Genomic DNA, 7,531 nt, shown 5'->3' on the forward strand with positions numbered 1-7,531 from the left:
ATACGCTGAAGAACCTCTCGAAAAAGGCGGTCCCCGTCCTGCGTCCTGTACTAGGCGTCGGCGTCCCTGATGCAGCACCGGCAGGACAGACACCTCCACATCAACACGGACGGTCACAGCCTAATGCATGATCCAGGCCATTCGGCGCTCAGGAGCGTGCCGACTGCCCCTTTCGCGGCAAGTTCCAAGCACCGCTTATTGCATGCACCGCCTCCATGCACCGCCTTCCTGATTACGGCTTCACAAGGCACGCATGGAGCCCTATCTCCTGCTGCGCCTCCGGATCGGCTGTTCCTGGATGGCATCACGGAGGTACAGCAAGGGGCTGACACCATCCCTAGCCTGCTCCGCGTGCGCACGGCAGGGAATATTGAGCACCTACTTTGCCTCTGCCCCGCATACTCCAAGGAGAGGGCTTCTCTCTCAATATAGCTTGTACGCCTGGGCCTTCCTGCCGCCTCACCTGCTGTTCCCCGGCCGGCACCACAGCCCCGCTTTCGGGCACCTGCTCACGTTCGTGGAGGACGCTGATAGATGTCCAACTTATGCGCTGCCTGTCGCTGTCAGCCATGTGGCTTCTGCCGTCGCGACAACCTTCTCTCTCGATTCTGTCTGTTTAGAGCGCAGATCTTTGGCGTCGTAACCGAGCGAACGAGCAAAGCGAGATGAGAGCGAACGCGGGGCCCATCGGGGAAATGAAAAAAGCGGCTAGAGCGAAGAGAGCGTGAGCACGCGCAAAGGGGCTTTGCGGCGACAATGACTACAAGATAGCGCCTGCACATATTCATAATGTATGCAAGAAGGTCGCATAGGGTTGCTAATCCCTAATTAAAGCAAAGCATTATTTCCCCTCGCGAAGTACTCAAATCCCTTTACTATGCGTTTTGCCATAGCCATATTGGTTATTGTTTAGAATCATGGGGCGTGACTTACATGACATCCTTACAAACTTTACAAAAACTACAGAAAAAGGCCCTGAAAATAACTAGCGCTTCAAATTATACCAGTGATACATTTAATGATATTTTCCAAACGCAACATGAATTATCCGCTAATGCACTATTAATCACAAGATCTCAATTTCAGTTAATAATATTTGATGCACTAACTTTCCTATTCCTCGAAACGGCTATTCTTTTCCAACTCGCAGTACTAGACATGCTTTAAAAGGCAACCTCAACTTACCAAAGTGTTACAATGTATGCGGCGAAAGGTTAATTGAATTCAGTGGCACAAAAATCTGGAACATTTTACCTCTAGAAGTTAAAAACGCACGTAATTTCAAGCAATGTGGCAAATTCATTTTTCTTGATAACCAGAATCTGTAACTTATTTGAATTGATTATGTAGGAGTATTTTCATAATGTTTCTTGTCTGTATAGCTCATGACGTGTTCCGGAATACTCTGCTGTTAAAATTTGCACTTGACCTGTCTGATATAATTTGACACTGGACCGGAAACTAGCCTTCCCAGGCTATCGGTCCAGATATCTGTATAACCATGATTACGTAAAGAAAAATAAAGCACTTACACTTAATAAAAAAAAAAGTAACGCGCGTCGTCTGTATGGAAACAAAGCGATGCATGAGCGAAGGTTGTCTGCCGCGATTGCGGTGAATCGCGCTCACGCGTCACCCACGCGCTTCCTCTCGCGATCTCCCGATTAGTGAGGCAGTCGCACCACGCTTCGCTCCGTTTGCAACGTGCCGCACGAGACATTGTCCGCGCCAGCCAAAACATCCCGAAATGAAAACACGTATATAGCTACGCTTAAATTTTAGGGAGTATCGTAATCGTCGGTGAATTTTTGTATGCCTCCTCCCCTTTTTGTCCCCCTACCCCTACCCGTGCTCCCCAAAGAGTTGCGGAAAATAACGCACTCTTCCCCTCCACAATCAGTATCTATCTCCTTCCTCTCCTTCCCTGCTTTCTCCCATAGCCGAGCCGAGACACCGTCACGTTCACATCACTAGGCCCGCCTCCCCATATTTATGTTCCCGTCTCCCCTCGCTTTTCTTGCTGCGTGGGGCATGTCCAGTGGAGGCTTTGTATGATTTACTGAAGCCACGCGACATAATCGCTGACGTTGTAGGCAATGCGTCTTACGTAGAGGTGCGTATGCGCGTGACCTTGGTTCTCCCATAGATTCTCCGGCAAGCAGCGGGGCTTCTTCGAGACGCGCGGGCTTTCGCTTGAACTTTCAGCTATTTTCGTGCCGTGCGATACTCTGGAGGCAGGTGTGGCACTGCGTGGTTAACCGCGGATCGCGCGTTTGTTTGCGATGCCCAAACCTGGGAGCAGTGTTGATATCTTTTTTACAAGCATGGCGCAAAACAGAGGCAATAAAATCGCTAAAACCGTCGACTGATTTTGTTATAATGTACGAGTTAATTCCTCTTACTCCGCAACTCTATTGCAGTTTCTGAATTTGAAAATTTACAAAATAGAATTTTTACGTAATGGGTTAAATGTGAGAAAAACCTAGTCGCCTATAGTTTCTAATAATTTCGAATTATTTTTTCATTATACGCAATAAAAGTAACGCTACTCCTTGTACGCTTGAAAAGTACGCAAGTTGGGTAGGATCGTCGCGCTCAGTCTAGTTAAGATCGTGCTTCATAGGATCATTTCTACAGTGCAATCCCCGAGACGCATCCGCGTACTCAGAACACTTGACCACGACCACGATGATGGGTTTAGGGTCTCCGCCCGAGCGCGAAGCCGGCTGTGGAGCTTCGGATTCGAGCCACTGATGACCGCTCCTACGGCCTTGATTGGCTCGAAGGAGGGCGGACACCCAGTCTGAGTGGCCAGGTGAAATTGTATGTTTGAGCAACTTTAAATGAGAAAGCTGTTACGTTGACGCTGGCGCATGTTTCCCAATAGAGAGCCATAATAGACAGTTTTGTAATTGTGTAACACTTCCTTTTGATGCCGTAAGCCGAACTAAGACCATAAAAAGAAAGAATTGGGGATCCAAGAAGATTGCGGGCCGCAAGTGCACATGCCCATATCCGAAGCCCGTTTTGAGTTCTTGCGTTCGCGTTGATCCCAAGACCCAAAAATCGAAAACTAGCGTGGGTCCCCAAGCCGTCTTGGGTCGCCCCCAGCCAGTCTACTTCTCGCTTGTTCATATCCAACCAATCAGCGACGGCCGACAGTCCACTTCGTGGACATTTACAAAAAGCCCCCCCACCCCCCCCCCCGCACTCATTGGCGTAGGACTTGCTGGCGTAGGAACTCCCGGATACCCCAGTCGCGATTCTTTGCGACTCAGTGCCCGCGTTCTGGCTCTTCAACGACGAGAAATCACGAGATAGCTAAGAGAGCTAGACATACGAGCCGCAGCCATCCAAATCTTATATAGCTCAGTCAAATTGGTTGCAGAGCAAACTTCCCGTGTTCCGGGTGATTTTCGGCATTTTAGAGGCAAGAGACTCAATGAAGCGCAAGAAGACGCTGTCTGAGCTCGGGTCGGCGTCATTTCACCACCCTCGGCTTAAGAGGAAGCTTTAGCTCGGGTGCTCCCATGTAAATACACGTAAAAGGAGAATTCGTTTTTCTCGGCAACCACTTCACCAAATTTGACGAGGTTTGTTGCATTTAAAAGAAAAACTGAAAATCTAGTGACTGTTGGTTTCGAATCCTTTATTTAGATCGCCAACTTTTTATTAAAAATTGGCATAAATCGAAATTTTTTTAAAAAACGACACTAGCAAGTTTACAACTCTAACTCAGCAACGAAAAATGATAATACAATTCTGTGAACTGCACCTAATAGTAGATAAAAAGCGCACAAAATTTATATGTTACACATGAACCTAAACAAATTTTGTAATGCGGAAATACAGCTTTTGCAGAACCCTTGTAAACAACGTAACAAATTCACGTAAGATAAAATGACATATGGAGTTTGTCCGCTTTCAATTATCTAATGGATGCCATTTATAAAACTGCGATATCTGTTTTTGGTGCAGAGATATCAATTTGTAAACTTCGTGCTTCAATTTTTGTCAGACTTCCGAATTTTTGAAGATGTCTTAAACAAAACTCAGGCCCTAAATCAAAATTCCGCTTCCAACAGTCACTATAATTAAACTTTCTCTCTCAAATGCAACAAATTTCATTAAAATCGGTCCAGGGATTATCTCAGAAACACGTTCTTGCGTTTTACATGTACTTGAATAGGCCGCGTCGGAGCTGGTCCCGAGCTAAAGCTTCCTCTTAATGACCAGAAACAAGTAGGTCTAATAATAACATAGTCATTATCTTTCATTACAAATTATTCCTAGCATTTTCTCTCTCTCTTCTTAAATATACATTCCTTTAGGTTTCGCTTGTAAAAAGACTATTTTCGCTTTCAAGCGCGGCTTCAATTTCCAGCACTGCGGCGTTCCGAGCGCGCAATCCAACGCTGCACTTGTCCCAATTCTAAAACTGCGATGCTCCTCCGAACCCAAGAGCAACCAACGCAACGCGGCTTCAGGCCCCAATTCTAGGGCTCCCTAAATCTTTACACAGTATTACACAACTACACAAGGTATGGTTCGATAGTAAGTAACCATTCACTACTAGTTTAGCAGGCATGGTGTCACGCGCACACAGGCAAACATCAACAGAAATAAGAATTTCCTTTAGCTGCCTCCCGATTCTTGGCCTATCCCCCTTGGTGGGTGCGGGCCACGACAGGTTCAGCATCATCATCATCTCCCTCGGTGACTGCTAACACTCGCTGGCGCAACAAAGAACGGGAACAGAGGGGTGGAGAACGCTTCTGCTGCTTCTATACATTCAACGGGTCCCCGAAATGAGAGCACGCGCAACCTCCAGCATTTGTTCGCGCGCCTGTGCGCGAACAAACTGCACGTGCAGCGACCAGCAATCCCCGCACGCCGAACCTTTGCGCACGTCAGAGCTGGAGGCTGGGCTACAGAAGGAGACGCGCGATCTCCACGCCCACTCTCGTCTGGTGCGCGCTGAAGAGAACGCCAATGTTGAACGAATTGTCAGGCCGACGCTGCCTACTATATGCCTACCGCATTTGGGTTCAAGACGGAGCACGACAAGGAAGTCGCGACGGTCGAGGTGACCGAGACGCCACGAGTTTCGGCGGCAGCACGGGGCGTTGCCCCGATGGCTGTGCGAACGTTTAGCAGAGGAGCTGTTAAAGCTTTAGTTCCGCAGTGGAGCGTTACCAGAAAACTCAGCCCAGCTGTGCGCCGCCTCGCGTTGCCTAGCAACCAGCTGCGAGAGCACCGCGCCATGTAACCTTCTCGCCCCCCATGCGCGTAGGACGGAGTCGTGACGTCACAGGCAAGTAAAAGCTCGGAACAGCCGGCGCGGCGACACACCTCTCGCCTGCTCTACTCCGTGCGTGCGTGCGTGCTGCTGCCATGGGAACACCGAAGAAAGTCCGGACGCCCGAAGAAGCGGTTTACCAGGAAGAGCGCCGTACTGCCAGGCGAGAAGCGATGCGTCGCGCCGAGCTGATCCGGAACACCGCGCCGAAGCGGCGGCTGGGAAGAGGCGACGCCGAGTCGAGGATCCAGAGTTTCGGTCCAGGGAACGAGAGAGTCGGCGCCTGAACGCTCTACGTCGCCGAGAAAGCGATCCCGCCCTACGACTGCTTGAAAACTTCGAGCGTCAAGCCCGCTGAGACAACTTAGCAAAACCTAGCATAACCTCGCAAAACTTACAAACTTAGGCAAGCCATGTAAAAGCTAGGCGATCACAAGCTCCACTGTTGACTCCAGCCTTGCACCACTAGGGCAAACTGCGCATGTTTCTTTTTTGAAGTTCACGAAAAGACGAAAAGTCACACCTGTTTCAACACGGTCAACTACGGCGACCCGATATAAAGGGCAGGACCCCCCCCACGTCACAACCATCCTTCTCCGTTCACGTCGCACGCTTCCCCACGCACCCACAGCATACGGCTTGCGGGGCGCAATAGGATCTTCTCGCACTTGAACTCACCCGTGCTGAACATCACGGCAGCGCCGAAAATTTACCTGGAGTCTCTATTTAATCGCTATCCCAATAAAAATGTTCAGCATAGTGTAGTACCCTCTCAAGACAATGCATGCGCTTATTTCACGAATAAAGGGTGAATATTTTAGCGAATAAAAGTAAGCTCAATGTCTTCTTTTTATAATGTCAATAGCATTCTTGGCATGGCCAGACCAGTTTTTCTTCCACTATCTAACCAGAAAATATGGACCAGTCCCAAAGGCGGGCACAACAAAGACGTACGGATCAAGGTGCCTCAACTGATTCTCCCGTTTTTTTACGGGCCTTCCTGTGCTGTCCACTGATTTCAACGCAAGCTTCAGGTACCTGCTCTGGCGCTGCGGTAGGGTGGCTAGCCACCCTAGCTGCGGTCTCTAACATGTGGCACGCTTGTACTCTAGATCGAATAGAGCATGCATGCGGAAATCCGCCCTCCGCAGTAACTACAATAGAGCGTACAGGCTACTTAAGTACCGTCGACACCCAGCCACTTGTGAGCACGTTGAAGTCGCAAGAATGAAGGTACCTCAACCAATTATCTTTTTCTACAGGTTAGCAAGTACGGAAAAGCTTTCAGAAGCGATATATTTTTTTATTCTCCTGCATTGCCCGAAGTGTGGAACTGACGACGTGTTGAAATGTGAATTAATGTTGTTGATATTCGCCAGCGATGTCGAGTCAAATCCTGATCCCGATGCTGGACGAGTTCTTTGAGGGGACAGATGCTGCTGAAGATGTTAAGCCAAAGGAAGTCATGACTCTACCAAATGATTAGAGACAAACTACAAACTCAAAAGATATCACAACTCAAGAATATTACAAAGGATGTCCAGGAAATTAGAGGTCAGACTATAACTTGAAGCAACGGTACAAGGTTTAGGTACTGTTTGCCATTTACAGCAGCTAATAGATTGCCGACCTGGAAGACCAGTATCATCAGAATAATTTAATAGAGCTCAGAAATCTTGAAAATTGCACTGAAACTACAAGAACTGAAAAAAAGGTTTTTCTTTAGTTATTTGACGAGCGCCTAGGAGTGAAAGTATAAACATGATTGAGAGATTACACAGACTTGGCAAAAAGATCAAGACCCGGCTAGAATTGTTACGGGACTCTTATTTCAATGAAAAAAAGGAAAATATTTTGATAACCAAGAAATGGAAAGGCAGAGCAATTTTGGTATCGAACGATTTTTCAAACACCCCGTTGGGTAAGCGCAAAAATCTCCGGGACACGGAGTGGGAAAGTGGATAAGGGAAGACCTCGACGGTGCAACTATTGCGTGATAAAATTTTTATTGACGGTGAAGCATTCGCCTGGGATAATGAAAGAGTGTGCAGGGTCAGGCTTGATGCAAACACCAGACTAAATAGTAGTGAATTCGCGCGACAACTAACGCCCGCGCAGAATGTTGGCGATCTAACTTTAAACAACATCTTCTTCTTCTTTAAACAACTTTTCTTCTTCTGGTGAGTCTCTGGTTTTAGACATTAGCGAGTAGTGGGGTACTGCTTAAGAGAT

At 47.9% G+C, this 7,531-nt stretch overlaps 1 non-coding gene across 1 annotated transcript; it reads left to right on the forward strand.

The window, feature by feature from the left end:
- Positions 1-2,606: 2,606 nt before the first annotated feature.
- LOC126537640 (small nucleolar RNA U3) lies at positions 2,607-2,812 on the forward strand. The gene has a single exon (XR_007600816.1). It is a non-coding gene; the product is annotated as a small nucleolar RNA U3 (small nucleolar RNA).
- The last annotated feature ends 4,719 nt before the right edge of the window (positions 2,813-7,531 follow it).

This window comes from Dermacentor andersoni, chromosome 4 (genome assembly GCF_023375885.2).
Source record: "Dermacentor andersoni chromosome 4, qqDerAnde1_hic_scaffold, whole genome shotgun sequence".
Lineage (NCBI taxonomy): Eukaryota > Metazoa > Arthropoda > Arachnida > Ixodida > Ixodidae > Dermacentor > Dermacentor andersoni.